The sequence below is a fragment of the Aedes aegypti genome, chromosome 2, assembly GCF_002204515.2.
Source record: "Aedes aegypti strain LVP_AGWG chromosome 2, AaegL5.0 Primary Assembly, whole genome shotgun sequence".
NCBI lineage: Eukaryota > Metazoa > Arthropoda > Insecta > Diptera > Culicidae > Aedes > Aedes aegypti.
The window spans coordinates 36,103,570-36,130,835 of record NC_035108.1 but is presented as its reverse complement, the minus strand read 5'-3'; the positions used below and the strand labels follow the sequence as shown (position 1 = coordinate 36,130,835).

At 36.8% G+C, this 27,266-nt stretch overlaps 1 protein-coding gene across 14 annotated transcripts in view; it reads left to right on the top strand.

The window, feature by feature from the left end:
- LOC5572896 (tetraspanin-9) overlaps window positions 1–27,266 on the top strand; it is a 62,410-nt gene that overhangs the window by 8,393 nt on the left and 26,751 nt on the right. For 6 of the 14 annotated variants that reach the window (XM_021840534.1, XM_021840530.1, XM_021840531.1 and 3 more), the window contains exon 2: window positions 2,757–3,238. The gene's annotated coding sequence lies outside the window, so the exon portion shown is untranslated. Of the gene's footprint in view, window positions 1–2,729; window positions 3,239–27,266 lie in introns of those variants that run through there. The other 8 variants (XM_021840528.1, XM_021840532.1, XM_001654200.2 and 5 more) reach the window with 4 other exon arrangements.

Genomic DNA, 27,266 nt, shown 5'->3' with positions numbered 1-27,266 from the left:
CTTGTGCCCTGGCTCAAGAGCCTTGGATTAAGCCAAGAGAATCTTCGAGCTGTTTAGTAGAATACCTATAAGTAGATGAAAAAACCGAATTTAGTACTATACCATTTAATTCCACTAGATTTTGTATCCTTTGACAGATACGCGTATTTCGATCTCAACTGTAAGGCCGTCTTCAGTGTCGTGTACTAGACTCGACTTGTACACGACACTGAAGACGGCCTTACAGTTGAGGTCGAAATACGCGTATCTGTCAAAGGATACAAAATCTAGTGGAATTAAATGGTATAGTACTAAATTCGATTTTTTCATCTACATCAGGCCTGCCCAACCTTTATGGCTTTTTTTCGACATAAATGATTGGTGCGTTCGCAAAAATAGACCGATATGAACAAAATTAGTCTCAAATGAAGGCTTGGTAGTATATTTGTCTAATCCATGCTGGAAATTCAAAATTTATACTAACCTCTTTGCTGCCGATGCAATTAAGTGTAAAAAATGATTTGACCCGTGGGCTGGACTGATTTTTACCTTTGCTTGCATCGTAAGGCAATAGTTTGATTTAAATTTGAAATTTTCAGCATGGATTAGACAGATATACTACAAAGCTTTCATTTGAGACTAATTTCTTCATATTGGTCTATTCTTGCGAACGCACCAACAATTTATGTCGAAAATGAGCCAAAATGGTTGGGCAGGACTGATCTACATGAAATTATACGTTTAGACGAGAAAAATCGTGACAGCTGGTTTGAAACACTTTCACTCGCACTCGCGGCTTGCTGCAATCCCCACAATTCTTTTTGTGGTTCTCCAAAAAAATCTAATTATTTTTTTCCCAGCTTTTCATCCAAATATTACTCCTTAAGTTTCACAAAACATTCCTTAAAAAGTTTTTTAAAAAATTCCCATGTAATCTGGAAAAAGTTTACCTAATTTTTCACGCCACTTTATACCACAGCAATTTTTCTTATAATTCCTCCCCGATCATTCCTTCAATAATTTCTATAGAGATAATGTTTTCCGAAAAATTTCTTTAGATATTCCTGCGGAATACTATCCCGAGATTCGATTGATTTTTTTTTCGATTATCTTGGCAGATTATCTAGGAAATCTTCTGAAACTTCCTGAAGAGTCCAAGAGTAATTTCAGAGATACTTGTACATTAGAAGTGACTTTAAAACTTACACAAATTTTATCAGAAGTTAGGATTTTCTTAAGAAATATCTCACGGTTTTATTTTTCAGTAAGATTTCCTGGTCATTTTCCTGAAGATCCTAGAAGAATTCCTGAAAAAAAAAATCAAAACTCACTAAAGCAAATCTCAATAAATTATTGTAGGAATATCTGAAAAAATCTTGAAAAGAATTTCTGGAGCAATTTATGAAGGTATCTTTAGAGAAATCCCTAGTTGAAATCTTACATATCCTGAAAGACAATTTTAAAGGAAATCCATAGAAAAGTTTGGAGAAATTATCGATTGAATTTAAGGACGTTTTGACTGGGAATCTTTTAGGATGCCCCAGCTTAATCGATGAATGAATCACTGGATAAAATCTTGGAGGTATTAGATTTTTCGTGAAAAAAAAAATTGGAAAAATTCAGATGACTCATGGAATAATCTTTGTAGGAGTATCATTTCTGTGGTTCTCCTTGGAAAAATCCAGGTTGAGTTTTTCAGGTATCCTTAACAAAACTCGAAATTCCTAAATGAATTCTTTTAGAAGTTTCCGGAGGGGGATATTTAGGCAAACACTTGAATAAATTTCTGATGAAATTCCTGGAGAAAATCATGCAAGAAACACGTACAGAAATACTTGTCGTAATGTCGCGCGGAATTCTCAATATAAACTCAAATCGTCGAGAAATGTCTGCTATGATGCTATGAAGAATCAAACTCTTATCTCCTGGCTCCTTTTAGGTTTGGTTTTGCTTTCTTGGTTCCTGTTTGGTTTCGGCCGTTCTTTTGGGTCTCCTTTATTTCTGGCTAGCGATCTCTAATTTCTTATTTCTAAGGCACTCAGTCGCTACCAGCCCTGTAAAGACGAAAAGCTTTCTTAGTCCTGTGGTAACGACTGGCATAAAAGTTTACTTTGAAGTTTTTTCAGCCATTTTCCGTACTATGCAAATTGTATATAATAGTAACTTTCAATTTCCAGTCAGTGTTAACATTTGTCTTAGTTTTACTGTACATAAAAGATTTACAAAGATTGTCCTACTCATGGTTACGAACGTGGACGCGCCTAGGAGCTTCACTATTGGAACATCTACCCTATAGTTTCAGTGTTTTTTGCAGTTTTTCGGATCGAAAATTTTGATCTTTTGCATTTAAATTCTCCCTTCTCTTATCAAGTAATGCTTCTAAAGTAATCACTGGAAACTTGTTTGCTGAGATTGAAATATGCACACCGTGATTATTTAAAGATTCTTGAGAATTTTACCTAAATCTCAACAGCTTAACAGTTCGATTATCTGAACTAACATTGTAACTTTAACAGTTTTCGGAGAAAATCTTTTGGATTTTCGGTAATTACAGAGTTGTGCAGCTGTAAAAATAACATATTGTGTACATGTTTTTGCTTTATAGCAGAAGCTATCTTGCTGTTGAAGGTACATATACCTATTATCAGACTATGGCGTTATGCCAAATGACTACTGTGCCAAACGACCGTTATGCCAAATTACCTTTATGCCGAACGACTTTATGCCAACCGGGGTACAATCGCGGTGAGGAAGATTGATCGCGGGATCTGGTATAGGTAGTGTTGCAATCACACGCCAGTTGGGTATTGTGAGATTGTTCTCAAAAGTGACGTGATCGATCGGCAATTTCCGAATGCGGGTGATGATGGATTAGTGCAAGAGAGAACAGCTCGCCCAAGTGTAAAGAAGCAAAGATCGCGGTGGTGTTGATAAAGTTTGGAGGTGTTGAGAGAGCGAGCATGCCCGCATAAGTCACGACCATTCGATCCGATCGTGGTGTTCTACTTTAACGTGCATCCGCTCGTTGCAGAATCGATCAGCGAGCTGCCGCTGACCTAACTCAATTGATTGGGTGGTGATTCGGAGAGTGGTGTGAGGCCGTGGTGTGGTGTTGGGAAATTACTTCAGAACTGTGATTCCAGCTTCAGGCGAGCTGGTGACCGGATCTGCGGAGAACATCGAAAAGAGGAGGTTGAAGAGAGGGCGCTGCTTTGGCGCTTAACATCGATTGGAGCCAAAATCGGACACCAAGCTAGAAGTGAGTTGCTTGAGATCTATTGATTTGTAAGACGGTTAACAGTGGCGCTTCGCTGGACAAAACCTTAAGGATTGAAGTTCTTCAAATTGCCTGTTATTATTATTATGTTATTAAGGGGTTCTCACGAGTTTCTCAGAGTGTGTCAATAGTTATTATTGGGTTTCCTAAAGTGTTTACAAAGGTTTAAAAAAATGCAAGAGATTTCAAGGCTTTCTAGTGGGTGTTTTCGAAAGTTTCTCATGATTTCAATGGGATTTCGGAGAGGTTCTCATGGGTTGCCAAGATTCTTTTAGAAATTTCATGGATTTCCAAGTTTTTCAGAAATCCCACAGCCAGCATAGTTGTTCCACAATTGTGTGCTTAAATGCTTTCAGCAATTTCCCAATAGTTCCCGATAGTGTCCGTTAGTTTTGAAGAATGATTTTATAGATAACTGTTGGAGCACTTCTGGTATTTGGTCCGACTTTTGTATGAAGCCACGCCACTGTGCGACTCGCCAATGGCATTAGAGTTTAATTTTGGGAGTGGATTTTGAAAGCTGAATTATATGTTGTAGGTTATTTTGTTTTGACTTTGGCTGGAGTGTGAGTTTGGAAATCTATTTTTGAAACGGCGATCTACCGAAAGCGGATATAGAGGAGATCGAAGGCAGCAAAACGAAAAACAAAATTGCAATGTTTGGTTCGGGCTTGGAATTTATGCGCTTTGGTGTTTGATTTATTGGTTCGATTCGGATCTGTTTTGTTTTGGGGATTTAGAAAATTCAGGCGGTGCCGGTGGCGTAATCATTATTAAACTATTAGAGTAACATTCAGTATGCCGTACCTACGCTTTACATCTACGATCGTGATCAAGAAGATCAATGTAATTAGATTATTTAATGGAAGTATGATATAAACGAATATTTGTGAACAACTTATGTAAGTGTTCACTTATACCAAACTACTGTACTGCCCTTAAAAGCATAACTGTCCCATATTGATTTTCGAACCAACACCTTTTTTCATCGCAACATTCATGTTTCAATATACACTTCACTATGCATATGAAAATTTAAACTCTTTGTTTGAAAATGTTCTGGAAAAATATGAAGTTGGTGCAGTCCCATATTGAAAAATAAAGGCATAACAGTCTCTATATGAACTTTGAACTTCAATAGCAACTACAAAATTGGAAAAAATGAGTATTCTGTGGGGTGGAACTAAATGAATATGGCATTCAAAAATTTACTAGAAAATTTTAAACATTTGTATCAGAATGCAAACATCAAACTTTGAGCGATTTTTCTCAATGCCTACTAATTCCATATGGGACAGTTATGCCTTTATGGGTAGTGTAAGTGTGACCGTCGATGGGTGGTAAATTACTGGACAATGCGTATCATTGGTACTTCGCGTACCTGCAGGTATAAAATAGACCCCATTTGTGGTCCTTAGCCTCTTGTCCAGTAACTCCTATCCCTACCTCCCCGTGTGCCGCCTGGGGTACGAGTAACCGTAGGGAAGATAGGGTAACCTACCCTGGTGGGACCTTGGTCGTATGCTGACAGGGAAGGGGGGCTCCTCTCTTCTGAGGGTGTAGCTTATCCGAGCGTCTGTTCTCCATGTCAGGGGCGGCTCAAAACAGCGTCTGTTCTCCATGTTAGGAGCGGCTGATCATCGTCCTAGTGCCAGCGACCCGTAGTTATGTTTCAAATAGTTTTAAAAAACACATATCTTTGTATTTTGGTCAAAAACTTTTGAATTCATCGGCATTGTGAATGTTGACGTACCTTGTTCTTCTACCAATATCTATCATTATTATTTATGGATCGCATCACCGAATAAAGATGACTCCCCGATCTTTTTCCTCCACGGAGTAGCAACCATTGACAAGTACAATCAGTATATGCTATGCTATTATGTTTAAAATAAGATATTGAACCGCTATAAATTTTTGTTGTACTTAGAAAAATGTGATTTTTGATCAAGCTACGAAAAACTGTGACATTGCTAAACAACCAAATTTACCATTCTTGCATATGGTTTCCGCACGGTGCCCCGACAGATCGTTATTATGAAGAAAAATTGTCCATCAAATGTGAGCACAGGGCTGAAGTCATTCTGCACCTTTGGTCTAATTTTTGAAATTAAAAACCATAGGAAGAATCTCAAGAAATCTTGATTTGAAGTTTTTGACTTAAAGTTTCAATATAATCCATATCAAAATTATTGTTGATATAATTAGAAATATCTAAAACTGACTTAACTTATTAGAGTGGCTTAAGTATGTTTTTACTTGACTTAAACCAGTAAGCTTACAGCTCTTAAATTCACAGTTTCTACAAAAGAGGGAAGGGATGTACCTAATAGCTCTTAAATTTTAGGATTCTACACAAGAAATAGGTAGGGAGTTACAATTTTACCTAGTTCAAATATATAATGTATGCGATGGTTTTCTTCAAGTCGAGTCTAGTACACGACACGGCCATACAGTTGAGATCGAAATACGCGTATCTGTCAAAGGACGCGGTTTTTTGTCGGTTTTTTTTATCTACTCAGTAAGCTTAGCTTATAGAATGAAATCTAAGAAATAAATTTCAATATACAATTGATGTTACGTTCGATAAACGTGAAATATTCTATGCTGAATATTATTAATAATCAGCTTAATTTACGACTTTCACACAAAGTGCTAAATTTTCGAGATTCATCACCACCCACTTGGTCGCGTTCGACTCAGTAACGAAAATCTAGCTGCAAAGACTTCAAAGACTTAAAAATAAGACTTACAGCTGATTAAGCTGACAAATAAATCAAATGTAAACATTGTAGACGATGAGCCTATTATTTTTTTTGTAAAATCACATCACATGACAAAAGATGACTTTCCAAATTTACTGTTCAATATTGCGTTTTGTCACATATACTCTCTTGATTTTGCAAACGATGACTTTATTGGAATTGATCGCAGTGCAGTGAAGCAGGGTTTCACTATTTTAAAAATGGACAACTAGGATAAGCTTGCAATGCCTTTTATTCTACGCAAACGTATATGGTTGTTAATTATCTTCCAAGTTTATTTCTTAGTTTTTGTTTTCTTTTAAACTCATTAATAAAAGACGGTGTTGGTGGTCTAATGGCTACCGTTTCTGCTTCATATGCAGAAGGTCATGGGTTCAATCCCAGGCCCGTCCCTTTCCTCGTACTTTGTATTTGTATATTTCACTTGCTTTTATCTTCCATTCTCCTCAATTCATCACACTCACACCCTATCCGTTCATAGCAAAACGCTAGAACCAGAGTCGGACAAGAAATTGTTTCCTTACACTTTCACTCTATCATCATTATAGCATACCTTTCCTTACGCCTGATACATAGGCAGTCTGCTAACCAAAGAGCAAACCTCTCTGCCATACCTTTCCCCCAACCCATACACTTCCGCATGAACTGGCGTAGATGCAGTGGTATATACGGTCTACGTGGGAGCCAGTCATTGGTCTGCATTCTGACGTGGCAGGCGCCATTGTTGCCTAAAAATAGAAGATCACCAGCACTTATACACTGAGGGTGTTTGTTAGTCCCAAGCAGTCATTCACTTAGTTCCTTGTGTAAGTGCAGCTGATCTGGCGATACTGGAGTAGCAACCACGGGCGGCCAATCAAGCTCAAGCTCTTTTAAACTCATTAATAAATTTTCTTTTTTGTACATTACCTATTCTTTACAGTTCTACGTTCATAGTTATTGTTGGATTAATAGATACTTACAATCTCATGAAAGATTTTGTCTTTTTGCTGTTCTTTCCAGTAATGTTCCTTCAATGAACAATTTTCAGCCTCAAAATTACAGTTATTTATCAGATTTTTTTCCTTCTTCAAAATATATGCTGTTTTTTCAATTGATCTCATTACATTGATTATTGTGAGAAATTGTTTAACTTTAATTACTATCTTATATCAGAAAATCTTAATCGAACACCTTCTCTTATTCTAAAATACACGTTAAAATTGTGGCATTACGTGAACAATAATGAAAGCAGATACCTACCATCATTTTTGAACTCATTCGGCCTAATGATCCTTATGGCCTAATGATCCATTCGGCCTAACGTGTTTCGGCCTAAAGAACTTCGGTTTAACATATTTCGGCCTAACATACTTCGGTCTTATGACCCAGAACCGGCATTTGAACTCACTACCCTCGACTTGAACTTAGAGCTGCGCTATTTGGGTCCCAAAATTACACACATATGTAAATTTAACAACAAAAGTCTGAAATAGTAGAATATTTATAATAGTGTCAAAAAAAATCCGGCTGTCAAGTGATTTGCCAACATCAGAACCTATGCTGATGGTTCTACATGCGAGAATTTTCTATCAGCGATTTATTGCTGCAGCGCTTCGACTGAAAAATCAAGGTGATTGTTTTAAGTAGCATGAAACATTTTTTTTTTCAACGTTCATTTTAAAAACAAAAAAATGTGGAGTTCGACAAAACCTGCCCTGTCTTCTACGCGCATTTTTCGGATTACAAATCTCATTAGGCAAAAGATTTATACATTTAAGAATACTGCTGCTTGCACCAGTTGTGTACTAGTTACAAATATTAAGTAGCTTTTTAGATCACCTGATTTGTGCTCTAGAAACTGAACTCTCCATGTTAAGGATATCAGCATATCGTTGAACGAGTAAAAAAAAAAAGGTGGCAGCACCTGCGAAGTGCAGCTTAACAGTGGACATCATAGAGATAAGTTTGAAAAGTTGTTTTTAACACCCGAAAAATAAAGTGGTGCTATTGTGCTTTCAATAAGTCGCTGAATACTGATCGGTCTAATATCTTTTGAAATGTTAAAAACCTCATAAGAAAATAGATGTTGTTCATTTATCGAAAAAAATGCCGTTTGCAACTGACGAATTACCCTATATGGTCATGAAAACTTCTATGCATACTTTGAGTATTAGCTTGAAATTTCAGCACGTAAAACAAATGACCAGAAGGGGAGCAAAATTGCCGGACACAATGTCATAAGCCTCCACTGATTTAACGAATCATTTCCTATATCACAAGCACCGTGATGCTGCACACTCTTTCACCCTTGAGAGCAGTGCTACGCGTTGAAAAAAAAAATCAGCAAATTTCAGATCCCAATATTGGGATTTATGTCTGTTTGGAGGGAGGGTTCCAGAACGCCAGATCCAACATTGAAGGGGGTTTCGGAAACATCGCCGTCAGCGCACAGAGCATGCATCGTTTAGAGTAGAGTGGGGCTAAAGTTTCTTTTTGAGATAACCTAAAACAAATGATATAAACACCACGATGGTTCGAACGCTTTTCAAGCAAGAGACTTTCGCTTCACATATTATAAAAAAACGATTGAGTTATAAATATTTCTTAGTTTAGGACATAATAAATGTAATATTCTGCCGAACTTTCATTGCATGGAAATAAATAAAATAAATAAAATCTTATTCTATTTTTATGTAAGGGCGTAGCTAGGCTTATCATGAGGATGCTTTGTGCGTTGGTGTATTAGTTTTTGCATAAATGTTTGGAAACCAATTTGGCCTATAGTTGGGCAAAAGTTCGAGCCATATATTTCAAAAAACAAGAAAATTATCTAAAATCTACACATTATTTTTAAATTAAGCCAAATTTACCTGATCGTGGGACATCATATTTTGTGAAAACATAGTTTTGTGCATATTTATATTGAGAGTGTGTATGTCAAATGTCAAAAATCAGTGCATGGCTCGTAGATGGTATTTCTATCATAACATTATCGATATTCAGTTTTTCAATCAGCGAACTTGTGGGACAAACAAGATTCGAACTCTCATCCCACCGGTGGAGCAAAAATTCGTTTGGGACAATGAATTTTGAAACTATTATAACTAAAAATGAGTTGATTATTTGACACAAGTTTGTTCAGCCAATGTGTTAAAAGTGGTATTTAGTCATTCTCAACTGTTATAGATTTCCTGGCAATATTGTTTATTTCACTATAAACTTTTGCCCCACCTTACCATCAGAATCATGGATGCTGCTCCGCCAATCTGTGTCATAAAAATCTCGTAAATTATTGCCGACTCGCTCAACTCGACTCCACGCGCACCGTGTAGATTGCTCTCAATTATCATGGTAATTCTCGCCTCGATTACTAACTGCCGTAACAGCTGTTGTTACCCGCCAGGCGGTACTTTTTGAATCGAGAGCGATGATACTTCTGTGTGTGAACCCTACTTCTTCATCGTGAGGAACGAGACGTGAATGTTGATTTGGGGATATTCGCGTATCGCACGGAGAAGCATATAGCACTAAGCCGGAACACACAAATGCAGTCCACATATAATGAGATTCACATCAACATGAGCGTAGGGGAGGGGTTTTGCCCCCCTGTTGGGTTCTGTCGACGATTATCGAAGGATATCCACCCCGTGCTCCCCCTCTGGCTACGTCAATGCACAACCTTTAGAATAGCTCCGAATGAACCTATATTGCCGGAGATTACGATGCGACAAAGGGAACGATGTCAAGATCGTGATCTCACCTACCCAACTCTGCCCGATTGCAGTGCAATATGCTGACGACGAAACGGAAGCCGGAATGCACTTTTGCCCTCAGAGAGTCATGTGAGAAATTTGAATTGCAAAGAGAACGAAAGTCTGCGCTGGCTGCACAGCACACGAGCAGGATTAAGATGCAACGAGCAAACTTTTTAAGAAATATTGCATCTTTCTCCTATCTATCTACCTAGCTATATGTGACATTGCAGCGTTATCACCGGTAGGTATTAAGTTTAAGCAAATTCCAGCTTGAGTACACTCGCACTGCTCTCTGCACAGTCTCCGAAAGTGCCCGGCAAGAAATGTTTCTTGGAGTTAGCGTAGGTATCTCACAAACAGCGGAAAACGGGCTTGAAATCAAACAAACGGGGCCGTGTGACCGCGTGGACTTCGTTACTTACTTCCTTTGCCTCCCACCATCTCGTATAAAAACTACAATGTGTAGAGACCAGTTCATCCGCTCTGGGATGAAGGAAGGTACCGTTATATTGGGTGATATTGGGCTGTTCAGTCACAGTGGACCAAGTGAACAGTTTGGAAAAAGCGAATCAACCTGTCGTGAGATACAAAGCTATATTAGCTCCATTTCTTTTTGTTCAGATTTGATAAATGATGTTAACTACTAGAGATATGTATTAAATTTACTTTGGATGATCAACAGAAATCGATAAAAGTATACAGTCAGAGTGGATCAACCATAGCAACGAATAGAAGTCCATTAACGATCAACGCTCCGTCATCGTAATCATCATCATCATGGAAACTTCAAAAGCAGTCTGTTCAAAACTGAAAATTATGCGATGAAAATGTGTTCACTGTGTTTCGGTTGGAGAATAACATACAGTGAATACATTTTCCTCTAAACATTCTTGATTTTGAACGAAAAAACTGCTTTTGTAAATTCCGAAATCAATGACGGATCCTGCCACCTTAACATCAGTATTGGGCTTTTCCCTGTTTCAAAATTTTCCGTTAAATAAATAAATAAACATCAGTATCAGCATACTTTTTGTACGATAACACCTATTTCAATACTTTTTCGAATATCAATCAAGTAAGTAAGTTTTATTAGTTTGAAATGGTGAGTAGAATCAATATGGAAGACAGAATAAATGACAGGACCGCCACTTAGCTTTAAAAGAGATCAATTTGACCCCGGATGACGGTACCTACCTACCACTAACCTATACTAAAAGCTGTAATAAAGCTGGCGCGTGGCTGTCGCAGATGGATGCCGTCAACGGAGAAACGACTGGAGGAGTAGATGGACTTTCTTCGCGGTCGGTCTGTCTGTCGGGGGAAGAAAAAGCCGCACAATTGCGACGTGTGAGAGTGTCCCCATTTTTCGAACCGAATTCTCACTATTTGCTGCACTTTACTTTTGCTGGCTGATGTCTATCTTTCATCTTGATGGGTTAAGCTAGATCTTGTGTACCGAACGGCTGGATGGTGAGTGCTGTTTTGGAATGATGACCTTTGCTTTCGGCAATGGTGTTTGAAGTTTAATTTTGGAGGTGTGGAATTTAGCATGTTTGGTACGTTGATTTTGGTCAAATTTTTGGAAAGCAAAGCGAATCTCAATGGATTCTTGATTTGCTCTCATAGTATATCATTACTTCTGCCTTGTAGCCGGAAATATCATTGAGACTTCCAGATGCAAAATACGACAGACTTGATATCTCTACTAAGCAATGGAGTAGGGTGGAAAGTTACTTGTATTTTCTTATTATTTTCTTTTTGGTATTATTTAAAACATTACATTTATTTCTTGTATTCAGGTGCTTTGTGTTAGGCAACACTAATTTATGCTAAAATAAAGCTCCTTTTAACATTTGGCTAATAACATATTACATAGCATTTCAGATTTTTTACATGTAAATTCGCTTTCGATCAACTATACATGGCAATAGAAGATTGCAACGATTTTTGTTTAAAATTATCATTTATTTTATTTGACATTTGTTCCAATGTTTCAACATTGGATATTCTACGTAACTCAGGGATGAAGTACTACCAGGGATGAAGCTTCAGAATCATTTTCAAAATTTTATTTTGTATCCTCTGCAGAGCTCTCTTCCTGGTATTACAGCAGCTAGTCCTTATAGGTACATCATACAACATGGCTGACCTGAATGTTTGTTTGAAGATCAATTTTTCTACAATGTACACCGGCAATCATACAACATGGCTGACCTGAATGTTTGTTTGAAGATCAATTTTTCTACAATGTACAGCGCCTTATAGATCTGCAAATCTGTACGTTATACTACTTTTATTGTTTGATAATAATGAAAGTGATAATTTTCCAAAGTAATTATGAAACTCAAGAAAGCCCACCATTAATTATTACCCATACTGCAAGCAATATCATAATTGTTTTCCAAACGCATTTTCCCACCCAAATCGCCAATCATCTCGCTCAACATCAGTCCATCGCATAGCTTTTAGATTGACCACCACGTATACCGCAATCTTTTTACTAAGCGGTTGCTTCTCATCAGTATGACTTTGCATGGCAAAGATCATCTATATAGGTATGGGTTGTCCACGTGAAACGATGAGCAAAAAGAAATCAATCTCGGAAATGTCATCTGGTTTGCCATTGTTTTGCACAATCGTTAAGATGTGAACCTTCCGAAACGGAAGCCATTATTTTAGATATGGGAAAACAGATATTGCGATGATAAATTGCGGTGGGTTGAAAATGTCAACCGATTTCCGTGTATAATTAGTTCAATAATAAAAATTAAAAAGTTTGATACAACTATAGCAGTGGCATTTATGACACTATTCGCGGTAGCATCTCATAAGTCGGTTCCTAAGTTTACGGTCAATAAATTGTTTTATTACGCTGGACTCGCGCGAAGAAACACTGACCGTTGGCTATTGTATCACCACAGTAGTAGATGCATCTTGGATCTCAACTTTCCATCGGTTGATACGGGTCTATTTTGAATACGGTCGGGCATTCAAACGAACAAAAATGCACTCATTCGAGTTTTCTGCTGGTATACGAGTTGTCTACGCGAGGGCATATTATTAAATCGTATAAGCACTGTGTACATATTTTGTGAAGGAGGATGAGCGCTCGATTGAACTGTGCATTCATAGTTGGTCCAATCTGAACGAAAAAGCCAACAATCACTGACTTGTGAGTAATTGTAGCTCTGTAAATTCTTGAATACGGAGATTCAATTCATTGTTATGTAGCCCAGGCAAACTGGAGCAATAAAAATAGTTTTCAAAATAATAACACATACTCATCGTTGGGCAAATGCACAATCCCAATCCCAATCCCAAACCCAATACCAATCCCAATTCCAATCCACTGTGTATTATTTTGTCGATTTCATGCGCTTTTTGAATAGCGCCCAAACCGTTAATCTTAGCGATATAGTTTGTTTGGAGAAGTTTCTTGGTATATAAATCTCAGTAAACAGTTATGAATAATAATGATTCTTAACGATTTTTTTTCATACGGTTGTGTGTACTTTCTGTTAAAAAATCATTTTGCGCCGAAGGCAGTTATAGGGGCCTAAACTATCCCTGGAAAAAAGAGTAATTCATACATAATTTTGCTACTTCAAAAGATAGCGTGGTGATATTTTCAGCAAAAACACGGGTTTTTCCATGACAAAAAATATTGTAGAAAACACAAAAAAATGTCAAAATTCTTGGAAAAAAGTTACGGTATATATCTCAAAAAGTATAAGAGATAGAAAAATCATGTCTTCGACAAAGTTGTTTCAAATTGCCAATTCTACAACTTTGCCGAAGACACCATATGTCTATCTAAATGTTTTGAAAAAATAGTTTTTCTATCTCACTGCTAGGTGGATTGATCACAAAACTTTTTTCATCAGAAGATGCGCTTTAATATACCAAGAAACTTCTCCGAACAAATAATATCGCTAAAATCAACGGTTTAAGCGCTATTCAAAAAGCGCATGAAATCAACGAAATAATACACAGTGCAATTAGTATTGAGCGATTTTGAATCGATGTTCCGAAAATCGATGTTTTCATCCCGATTAATCGATTTTTTGAAGCGATGTTTGGAGCATCTTAAATCGGGTGAATCGATTCTCTTCATTCGATTTTTCGATTCGATTCATTTTGTTGAAACCAATAAATATTTTTAATGAGTTGTTGGAAAAGAAACAAATTTTGACCCAGCCTTGAAGTAGTAAATCAGTTCAGTTTGATTTGAGTGAAATATTTTGAAATTGAATGGAAATGCATTTGGTCTCAATTCAAACTTCATAAATTTCAACTTCCATCCGATTCGAATCGATTCAAAAACATCGATGTAAAGTATTCGATTCAGCAGTTCAAATTCAAATAGATTCAGTAACATCGATGTTTTGGACCAATTTGCCCAACGCTAAGTGCAATCTCAATCCCAATCTGAATCTGAATCCTGAATCTGAATCCTGAATCTGAATCCTGAATCTGAATCCTGAATCTGAATCCTGAATCTGAATCCTGAATCTGAATCCTGAATCTGAATCCTATTTTTCGTTTTTCGATTTTCGATTTTCGATTTTCGATTTTCGATTTTCGATTTTCGATTTCAGATTTACGTTCTTTGAGAGTTTGGATTTGGGATTTAGGATTTGTGATTTGTAGCACATCTTCTGTTTCAGGGTTCGATTATCAAATACGTTACGCGAAATTTCCAAGCATTGTCCTCCTCCCTATGTCACACTTTTCGAATGGAAACTTTGAAAATTTTGTATGGATCGTCGCGTTTCCAACCCCTGGAGCCTGACGTAATTTATGAACGATCCCTTAGTTAACACTCTTATCACATTTTCCGTTCATCGTATGCATGGCTCATATGCAAACAAATTATAAATTACCGCGAATTCCGCATGAACAAAGGGAAGCGCGGCTTTAAGTCAACTCCATCCGGCTTTAACGCGTTCCACCATTCAGGTCTCTCGAATGAAAATGAAAGCAGCAGCGGTGGGTGCTAACTGACGCAAAAAAAAACAGCATCGAACTGTTTGCCCGAAGCGTTTGCTTTTTTCAAGTTCAAGCGGCTTATGGTTCATTAGGGCGGTTCAAATTACAAAACAAAAAAGTTTGAATATCCAATATCCCATAGCTTTCTTACAATCCTGAGCATTTTCAGTGTTGATTTCAAAAATGGCCAAAAACTATGTAGGTTTATATGAAATTCCTATAAAGAAATTTGGGAAAATGTTCTAATCAGGAAAGTACTGTAATATAAATACAAGTTTATCATCTCAAAGCGAAAACTTTGAAACACAACGAAAAAAAATTCCTGATGAGGATAATTCAACCCAAAAAACGAAAACAGAGATTTTCATCAATTTGTGCGCTATTGTTATGCTTTATGTAGGATTTCTATCCAATAAACTGCTGCAAAAGCTTCAAACACAATTAACTCAAAAAGGTTTCATGAACTACTTTGTTCATCGAAGTTTAAGTAATAAGTTTCGGAAATTATTCTAACATAAACAATGTATTGAAAGTATTATTTTTGTTTCAACGTCTTTGGGCCACCTTTAAATCCCCACCAGAATGGCTGAAAATTTGACAGAATTCTTTTTTATCATAAATATCGTAAAGAACATAGAGGAGATTGGATTTTCAAGCTTTTTTTGTAATACGAATCGCCCTAACAATTCACACATTTACGCCGTTGCGTCGTCACTAGGAGAGGGTGTGTTGCTGTGAGCAGCGAATAAACTGTCCAATTATTTGCATTTCGCTGATTTCTTCACGCGCCCGTATTCGTCAGATGCATACGAAATTACATGTGATTGATTGAACATTTGAATTCGGAACGAGAAAAAAAGAACACCCTTGTCCAAGGTTGCAATTGCCGAAGCTGGACAGTTGCATTACCAAAACCCCCTCTTTTGGTAGACGGGAATTTAATACATGTGCCAACCAACCGGATATTTCGCACTTCACGGTGATTATCACTGCACCGTATGTCGAATATCGGCTATAATCGATAAAAAAAAGCTTAACTGCGTTGCGTTCTCACACACGTTTATCTGCCACACATATTTTATTACATCAAACTGCATCATTTAGATTAATATGTCCAGGCATTTTCATGCGAGATTTTCTAGAATTATATCCACAATCCATTATAATGATTCGTTTACAGTATATAGTTACCCTGCTCATGGTAACTAATATCAAAGCATTTTTTTGCGATATCGCTTACGAAAATAAGTGTGCCTTTGCGCTTTGAAGCTGTGTAGTCCTATTAATGATCTATTACACATTACTGAAGTAAAACGAAACTGCAAACAGGGATTTTCAAACGGATCACGGATAAAGGATCATCAATGTGCTATTTCATGGTCCTTGATTACGAAATGTACAAAGGGGAGAGAGGATCATAACGCTTCGTATTTTCATCAACTTTTAATCAACTGAAGTTTGTTGTAATTTTAAGTTTGTTTACATGTAAACATTATTTCTTATTGAAGGTAGCAAAACGAAAAGTCGAAAATAGAAACCATTATGCATTTATCGTAGATAATTCTCTCTTCTTTAAATTCAGAGTTCCGACCTAATGTTACTTCTTATTTTACTCTTCAACTTATTCTCCTCTTGACCTTTTATCTGTAGGATTTGTCTTTTCAACTTATTGTCACAGCGAACATCTTACATGTCATAAATTGAGTCAATGCTTTTTTATACACGGCAGGTAAAAGTTGAGGTATCTTCCCCTAATCGATGCATCAACAAGCGTGCATTAGCTTCGTCATTTAACGCCAGTTGGATGCAAATCAGATTTTATTTCAAGCCTGTGAAACCTGTCAATCATTGATTTTTGTATTCGTTTTTTTATTCACTTCCTACTAAATGAAACGAGCCATGATTGAGTTTCGTTCGTGCGCTCAGCTTGCGGGTTATTTTAGGTACGGTACAAAACAAATAATGAGGTCATGAGTCATCTATTCAAAATACTCATAGTATATTATAAATTATAAATATTGTGCTTAGAAGCACTTATTTATTCATGCAGAAGTCCTTTAACTACAATGTTCATTATGAGATTTTATTTCTAAACAACGATTCGAATCAAATTGTACCTTTTCTAATAATTTTCAAAAAAATATCATTTACTTCAAGTATTTACAGTAATTGCAAATATCGTTGTGAGACTAATTTATGACTTAATAGCTATTAAACTAGTACAGCAATATTGAAATCGATGAGTAGGGTGGCTGGAGGATGGACATCACCCTAATGCCGGTTCAAAACATAGCTTATTAGCACAATTTTGAAACTTTATCTAGTCTAATGGAAAGCTAATCTTTTGTTCTCAATGATGTAATCGTCGGTATTTTGAAAATAAGAAATATATATTGGTTTGAGATTTGAATAAATGCAAAAGAGGCACTCATATGAGGCAAGAAGATTACAATAAAAAAAGAAAAGTAAAATGCCTCAAATCTTATATACCTTTATTTTTTAACTCAAACTGTACTATCTACAGTAAGTTTAGATAATGACGGGATAAATGTCAAAAGAACTTTTTCGATCTATTGACTATACTGAACAATAGCCTTAAACATTCATACTGCATGGAAAAAAAAAGTTTTGAATTAAAGGAAAGTCAAAACATATATTCGAGTTTTACATTCTTAATACACTCCCGTGCTAAAGTTTGGGTTCACCCCCTCAGAAACATACAAAAGTGTTCAGTCCATATCTCTGTGGTTACACGTCCAATTGAAACTTTCTAAGCCGCATTCGAAAGGCAAAGAGTTAATCTGTATGTATGTATGTATGTCGTTTCATATCAAAAAATTGTTCTTGAATTTGGCTCTGAAGGGGGTTTCAATCCTAAAACCCCTCCCGTGGTTACGCCACTGATTTACGAAAATTGAGAATCCTCGTTTTGTAAACCTGGAAATTGAACGTTCGAAAAGTGAAAAATTTAGTTGGTTGATAGCAGAACGTGTTGAATATTTTCGTCTACGTGTATCGATAAACCAAATTTGTTTATTTTTCTGACTAGAGACTGTTTGAATAAGTTTTCGAAAAATGTGTTAAAAATAGTATTTTTTCCTACAATAAACAGCATTGCATGACTTGCGTACATACGAACTGAAATTATTTCGCTATCAAATAAAGATAAATTAGCTTCTGAGCCTGGACTGGGAGTGCTAAGCAAATATCATCTTGATGAAATAATTATTCGATAGCTTACTCAGTTCAGTAAAACATCAGACTTTTTCCTAAGATTTCCCTGTCGTATCTTCAGCCGTTTGACTGAACAGACTGTGACTTTCCATTAGACAATGGACAAGCATGCTGCAGTGGCAAATCGAACAAAAAGTTTCAATGGCTGACGCGGGAATCAAACCCACACCCCATGACACGATGTTATTCGTCCACGAAGTCTTATTTTCAGTCATAAATATTTTAACGGAAAGCATTTTTCGCTAAAAAAAATACTAGAGAGAGAGTTAAAGAGTGTTTTTAGTTATGTAGGTATTTTAATGCATACAATGAAATTCATGTTTTCTATTCACAATCTCCAATCAAGGTTCAACAGAAATGAAGTCAGTTTCGTGGATTTTATGTTTTTGTCTACCTACTATATAAAAAAAGGATTTTCAATTACATGCAAAATTATACTCCACTTCAGAACTGATCGTTATGCAATTTGTCAACTGAAATCAATAATTTAGATACTAGTGCGTTTGATACTATACAACACTGAGGTAAAGTAAATAAACTTAAGACTAAGTGTCCAGTCATTCGTCTTGGCAGAGATGTTGGCATTGTTGTTCGCAAATTGATAAAACTCAGTCCTCATCATAAGTAGATGAAAAAACCGAATTTAGTACTATACCATTTAATTCCACTAGAGTTTGTATCCTTTGACAGATACGCGTATTTCGACCTCAACTGTAAGGTCGTCTTCAGTGTCGTGTACTAGACTCGAGTCTAGTACACGACACTGAAGACGACCTTACAGTTGAGGTCGAAATACGCGTATCTGTCAAAGGATACAAACTCTAGTGGAATTAAATGGTATAGTACTAAATTCGGTTTTTTCATCTACTTATAGGTATTCTACTAAACAGCTCGAAGATTTATTATCAGTTCTCATATTTCATATTCATCCGATAAAGTAACACGCTGACATGCAAAAAGCATGCTGATACTTTTTCAGATGCGGCAGTGAAATACTAACTGATTTTCTTCAATTCGAAAATGTGACATGATTTTGCAACAATAATCAACGACGCGTACAAATTCCAATGACGACCTACTTCGCCCTAACAATTTCATAAGAAAAAAAAATGGTTTGGCGCCACAACGATTATTGTTGAAATTTTTAAGTTCTATTTTTTTATTTTAATGAAGAATTTCATTACTGATTTTCACAAGTCATTCAATGAATTTCACTTAGCAACGCAATAATAATTACTAAAGATGGGTGGGCATGAAAAAAGTCGGGTTTGGGTCGGGCTTGGTGAGAATTGTAAAGAGAATAACAACCTAAAAACTTCGCTATGCATCAGAAACGATGAATTTATCATTTTTGAGAACTCGGGTTTAGCTCGAGGTTTTCTTGCAAATAATTTCAGGTTTCGGGTCGGATCGGGTTTGAACAGAGGCATTTTTTCTGGTCCGGGTTTGCTTTACAATTTTGGTCTCGGGTCCGGGTCAGATCCGGGTTTGAAGAAATAAAATAAGCCGGGTAAGGGTCGGGTTCGGATTTGAAAAAACTGAAACCTGACCATCTCTAATAATTATGAAACTAAACTTCAAGGGCGCTGAAAAATAAACATTTTTCGTTAACATGTTATCTGATTTCGCTTAAGGCGTAGTAGGCCGTCATTGAAATTTTTATCAGTGATTGTGGCTAATTCATCCAATGATTGCCATTTAATGAAAAACAATTGGTCTTACACTGACATAGCTGAGAAAGTATCAGCATATCAGCATACTTTCTGCATGTAAGCGCACATGGTGATACTTTTCCGAATCAATATTACTTATGACGACTGACGACTTTATTTCTTTGAAATTGAAAGCTGTGAAGTCAACAAGGCTACCAAAACGAATGACGGGCTACTTAGCCTTAACTTGTATCCAATTCCGAAATAAGAACAGTTCTTTTAACGATTGCTATGATATTTATTTCAAATCTTGATTTATAATTAATTTACAGATCTCACTCATGAAACATATGATCCCATATACAAAAAAATTGTTAAGCGTTCAATGGTATCATGAGCAAGCATGGGATAATTCACTCACTCACTCGAACGCCACCGATAAAAAATAGCAAAACATCTGCTGCTCCTGAACATTCAGTGATAGCTGAACCGTACTGGGTGGAGTGTAGCATGAAAGCGTCGAAATCGATTGTGTAAAAGCCAGAATCGGAAGGAACACAAATAGAAGTAAAAACCAATAGACTTGTATCTGCGAGGCACGAGTGAACGCATTCACCGAATGCATTTAACTGATTGAGAGGATTCCCACTCACTGAACCATTCCGTGGTGTGGATTGCCATTCAGTGAACGCTCATCAGCACTCAAGTCCGAATGGCACTCGAACAGAATCAGAATGTAAACAATCATTCGGTATTGCAGTCGGCTGCTTTCGGCTTTCAGAATCGGTTGCGACTCAATCAGTTGTCGTTTTTTGTTTCGCTTAGTGCTCGCCGAAGAAGCAGAATGGGCACTGGAAATCGAAACGTTCGGCTTGGTTATAGAAACGGCTTTCTCGCTCCTGACTGTGCGTGGCAGTGTTTTGGGGAAATGAGATAGGGGAAGGGGTGGTAAAATGAACACCTTCAGAAAATCATCTTGTTTCTGATAGAAAAACAATAAATTTGTATAGTTCTATCGCACAACATCAAAAATAGGGATGTAATCTATAGCAACGACGTGGACTCAGACTAAAATAGCTAAATTTTCACATATTTTCATCGCTATCAAAATGCGATGCAAATGTTCATTTTACCTGCACTATGTGGGTAAAATGAACAGCGGTTGGTGGTAAAACGAACACCATGCCAAAAAAGTGAGCAAACCAAATATTTTTGAAAATTTTCATTGCCCCACCGAAAACACATCCATTAATGATTGAAACCCATTCAAAAAGAATTCTAAAGGTATCAGATTTGACATCATATCATAACGATATTCATCTCACTGAAAAACCTCAAGACTTCCGTACTAAAAGTTACGACAATTTTCATTTTCAAACGCAGTTTTCTAAAATCTTTGTTTTCGTTCATATTTTACTTCAATTGATTTACGTATCAACTCGAACAATCAGATTTATGCTCTAAATCGTCCGTGCGTAATAAAAATCATCGAAATTTGTTTTTTCTCGGTAAAAGGCACGGTGTTCTTTTTACCACCCCTGTTCATTTTACCACCACTTCCCCTATTCGGGGAATTGTAATTCGAGGAACTAGCGTTCGGGGAGACGACATTTAGGAAAAAGTATCACATTCGTGAATTTTAGATATTTTGAACAAAGCTGCGTTTACCAAAAATTTTCACTTCACTGTTATTTTATTTAATCACTACCCTGCTCAGGATGACGTAGGGATCACTCCCAATATTCTGTTATAATCCTCAGGATCCTGTTAGATTATGTCCAGGATTACATCAGAATATCGTTCTTTGCAAATCGTAAAGAACCATGTGTGAATGCTGTCCTGAAATTATGAAAATTCATCTTACGATTCAACCTGAAATCCATTGACATTTATTCATAAGACCTTCTTTGTATTATGTAATAATCATTTCCCGGAATCGTATAAAAGATTGTTGACCTAAATTGTTAGGTGAACTTTTAGCTCGTAGCTTCTGGGAAAATATTGGAATTGATGAGATCATTTTTGTTTTGTACTTTTGGTGTTAAATGTTACACTTTACGACATATTTTTCACTGCATAATAGTAAAATGTGCAAACATCTTTGAAAATGTGAAATTTTGTCTCGCTTTGGAGCAAAACACATCTGGTCCAATTATATTACTCAAAACTGGTGCTGGGGTGCTGAATCCCATTCTTTGCACAATTTAATTAACTACGGTACCCGATCAAAAGAAAAAAGGAAACCCATAAAATCACTTACCAAACTGAGTAGGGTAGTTGTACCAGTTATGAACATAAGGGTTCCCTATTTCGCCATACGTGATAATTTGAAAATCTTTAAAGTTTTAATCATTCTGTTTGTTTAAGGCGAAGTAGGCCGTCATTGAAATTTGTACGCGTCGTTGATGATTGTTGCTTATTCATCTCACGATTTCGAATCAAAGAAAATCAGTTGGATTTTCACTGACACAGCTGAAAAAGTATCACCATACTTTATGCATGTCAGCGCGTACAGTGATACTTTTTCAAGTCAATATAAACTATCAAGACTGAGTTTTATCACTTTGAAATGCTAGCTGAAAAGTCATCATTGATGCCAAAACGAATGACGGGTTACTTAGCCTTAAGTAGTTTGATATCAAGTATATCTAATTAGTGGACTTTGTGGCCGTGCGGTTAGTGTTACCAAGCATTTAGCCGCATCGCGTCAAGGAGTGTGGGTTCGATTCCCGCTTCAGGCCGGTAAACTTTTCGTTAGAAATGTATTTCGACTGTGGCACTGGGCGTTGCATGCTAGTCCGTTGTCTAATGTGGTGCTTCCTTCAAAGGACAAATCGTCCACTGGAAGCATTAACGTGTCGGTGTCTTAAAAAAACACACACTTTCAAAAATATTGAAAATAAGAAAGTTTTCGAGAGAACACGTATGGCCAAATAGGGAACCACTATAGCCATAACTGGTACACTTTTCCTATTGTAACTTGACTTATTTTTGATTTTCCACCATTTGAATTAAATATGAAGACCTGATATACAACTCAATTATCTAGTGATGAGGTATTCCATTTGATTTTTTTTCGGTCTCAGTTAAAATTTACCAAATCTCGATGAACGTTTACCGAATCTCAGTAATGTTTGCAAAGATCATGGTAAAACATTTGGCTTACCAAAATCTCAGTTTAATAAGTACCGTGAAACGGGGTAGCTTTGATAGTTTTTCGGAAGAAAAGCTGAGTATTTCTGCATTCTGCTTTGAAGATTTCTATTTTATATTTTTAAAACAAGAACTTGTATATCAGTTGTCGATTGCAGTTGAAAGATAACATAACGGTTCATTTTGAATTAACCGAATTTTTTTTTTCATATAGTCAATGTTCGGTTTTGGGGTAATTTTGATATTGGGTATGTAAATACATGAAAATCGACATCCAAACTACAGTTTGGCATCAATGCAAATGGATCTTGATTGGAGGATGTTAATGTAGAATGTGAATTAAATTTTGTTCATAACATTGAAGAATTTATAAAAAAAATAACCTACAAAAGCGTTTTTAGTTCAAACATGGATGATAATCATCTTTATGAGCCTGTGTGAAATTATATCATTTCACACAGGCTTATAAAGGTGATTATCATGCATGTTTGAACTAAGAACGCTTTAATATTTCTGAAAAGATTTCTATTCATATTCAAGTCAACATTGAATTCAAATTAAATCTAACGTTTATGAAATAAAAAAAAATATTTCGGACAGAACAGAATGAATATCTCGGAACAATAGTGCGTTGCATACCTTTAGGTGTTTTACATTACATATATTGAAATTTCTGACTTCGATTCGAAAAAATGGCCCAAAATTTGAAAAAAATATTATCGCTAAGATATTTGAGACCGCATTCATGTTCTACTATGACTTGGCTATCCAGGATAAGCGACGAACTCTTAAAAATTTCATCAAATAATGATCGTAGATCAGATTGTTTGTAAGGGTTGCTAGAATGCTAAAATCACATCGATTTTTTGATATTCGAATATGAAGTTTTAAATGTTACCGCTTCTAACGAATATAGTTCTGACATGAAGTGTCATACTAACACTCTTTACTTATGCATTCGTTTTGCTCAACTGATTTTCAGACATTATGTTATATCGTTTAGTATCTTGTGAGTCCCTTACAATCAAAGTAATCCGCATTATCAAAATAATCCCATTTTATGGTACCTAGATACGGTATTGAAAATTAGCGAATTCTCAGCTGTTGGGTTTCCGGTGATTCGTTTTGATGTGGTCGGTAAAATAATTTAAGTGTGTCAGGGGATTACTATTATCTTTATTAACAAAATTTTGCCTGAGGCTGTTTCACCTCGGCTAACGGATATTGAACGCTAGAGCTACCTGAAGGGTTTTCTCTAATATAACAAAAACTCATGAAATGCTGGCAATCGTATTGAGTGAAAATATTTAGGAGAATTTTTAGTCAAATCCAGAGTAGGGGGATTTCAAAAGCTATTAAGCTCATATCTGGGCATAATATGCGTCAGTTAGACAATTTGTCTAAAAAAAACACCCCTTGTCAATGTGAATCATGGAGAGATCCAAGTTGTTCTTTATTCTATCAATCCACTTCAATTTTTGTTAACTGACTCAATACAATGTCCACAATAAATTCAATAATAGGTTCCTATGTCATAATTTCATCATAGGTCATCAAATCAAAATTCAATGGAAATCGCTCAACAATAAAGCACGTGCCATAATGGTTCTACGGTGCCAAGCAAGGTCTGCAGTCCGCAAGAATCTCCGAAGAACGTAATTCTACCGAACTGAAATAGATCAAAAGGCCTGGTAGATAATTGAGATTTTTCCCCTCCGGCCATTGCATCACGTGACGTGAACCATTGTGAAACTGGGAGCTTCGGTTCATCATCAGTCCCTTTCTACGGACCCATAACTCTCCCCGCAGAACTCAATTCAATTCAGCCGGTAAGGTGTGAGAACGAAACTCGGTGCTTTGAATTGAATTTAACGACTTCGTGTTGTTGTGGTGCTTGTTGTTAATTTGCTGTACGGTAGGCCTTCTTAAACACTTTTCTCTCTTTGTTCGAGGGCTTCACCTGCACTTACCTACCTTTCTCCGAGTGGGTTGAGTTGAAGTCAGTCGTAACCGTTTCTTCGGATGATGAATTGCTACATCGGCAGCGGCGCACAGTGGGACAATTTTAAAAATAGACAGTCAAAATCTCCTAACGGATTTTTTGCTTTTAGGTGTATTTAGAACTTTTTTTAAATGACATCCTGAGTAATAATGAAAAATAATTTTCGGTTAGACCAGACGGGGTTGGTGGTTTAATGGCTACCGCTTCTGCTTCATAAGCAAAAGGTCATGGGTACGATTCCAGGCCCGTCCTTTTCCTTGTACTTTGTAGTTGTATCTTTCACTTGTTTCTTTCTGCCAATGTCTATCAACACTTAAACTATTCGTTCATAGCAATCGCTAGAACCAGAGACGGACAATGAACCGTTTCCCTACGCTCCCATTCTTCCATCATTATAGTACGCCTTTTCTTACGTCTTATTCACAGCCAGTCTGCTAACCAAAAGCGAGCCTTTCCGCATAAAATTATCTCACTCCTATTTCTACCCGCATAAACTGGCGTAGATGCAGGGGTATATAAGGTCTATTGTGGGCCAGCTTTAAATGCATCATCAATTCCTCCCCCTACCCCTCATTAGTCTGGGCTCACGAGAAGCTCCTCGACCTGTGGGATTTGAACCCCCGATCCTCAACTTGGTCTTGCTAAATAGCAACGCGTTTACCGCTGAGACTATCTGGACTCCGTATCAGCAGATGCAGAAATGCCCCAAAGACAAAAACCACGGTCTATTTTTAGTTTCGTCCCACTGTACAGTGGCAACTCATCGGGTGTGGTGTGAAAAATCGTAAAAGCGCTTTTTGACTCTCAACGAAAACATTAACACAAAAGCAAAAGAGAAACATGAACAGCAAACAGAATGTTGGCCGGGTCGTGGACTTACACGGTGCCTTACATTTTTCCGAGCATATTTTTCTGAGAAATCAGTAGAACATTGTAATGGGCCTCTGTGGAGCTGGTCGTCGCGTCTTCTTCGGGAGCATCAAGAGCAAAACGGTTACGCAGTCAGGTGCACCGCTTTACGAGTGTTGTTTTATATCTGCTGATGAAGTTGCCAAGTCTATAATGCCGTTATGGGAAAACATGCTCACGTAATACGCTTTTTGGAGGGCTTTTTTGAAGATAACGAATTAGAAAACGTATTAAATGATCGAAAGTGAACACGGGCATAAAATTTTATCGATTTCCTTGTCTTGCTTTTGTTATAAAGCTATCTAACGGCCTTTTATCTTCATAGGCTGGACGAATTCGTTGAACTCGAATCAAAAGCCAGTATACTAGCAAATGGTACAATACGCTTGTTAGTCAATCAACCACTTATTTCGGATGTCGCTGGGTAACAGCTACTTTGTGAAACAAATCGGCCCCCGAGGAACAATTTCATCCTTTTGGCTGGTCGCAGACACCAAATCAAACACGATGTTGATCCGTTTGATGGTGCGAACAAAAGGAACATAATTTCGACGATGACACGCAGAGTCTGCGAACGCATTTCACCCAGGGATTCGGATGTTTGAATACATATGTACACTTGAAATGGTTGTTTCACCAATACAAATCGTTGTTTTTTTTTGCTACGAGACATATGGCTAGACGGGACATAGCTAATACTTTGCAGTTTAACCGTAAATTTCTTTTTATTAAATTCAATTTACATTGTAGTTGGTTCAGTATAATCATTACTACCAATGAATGGTAAAATTTTGAACGAGAAAAAAAAAAGTATTATTTGGTCATTTTCTGGCTCAACGCTAGAAAAATAAACTTTCTGAAAGTCTAAGTAATTGGTAAAAGGTATTTTATGTAATAATATTTTTAGGGTGAAATTAAATTTAAAAAAAGAATGCAGTTTTGAAATTGTATTGACAAATAAGTGTGAGGTTAAATTTCGCAAAATCGATTTTGGATACTCAAAATTGACGTTTATTTGATTTTTATTGAAATCTTAACAAATTTTACAGCTATTAGGCAATAGCAAATCAGAATTGGCATATTAAATTTCCAAATCTTCCGAAACATGACCCATCTTTTATTCATCAGTGAGGTGGGGTAATGTGAGTGATGAACAAAAAGAAGTAGGTAAATGGTTGGTTGGTTTGACTTTATTAACGAGATTTTTAGCCCTGCGCTAGTTCATCTCGGGACCAACGGCTTTACTTCCCTTCCGAAGGAAGTCGTCACTATAACTTTTTACGTCATAAGTGACTATGTCGGGGGATGGGATTCGATCCCAGGTCCTCGGCGTGAGAGGCGAGTGTTCTAACCACTACACTAGGTCCGTCCCCACAGAAGTAGGTAAAGACAAAAACCATCCTGCGCATGTTTTAGTTGCTTACTTTTGTTTCGGCGCGTAAATCAGGTATTTGAAACTTTAAACATAATTGAAAATCATCAGGTAGATCAGGTATTTGAAACTTTATACATAATTGAAAATCAAAAAGCGATATTCAACAAAATTGAGTCTGAGGTGCTTACTTTGGT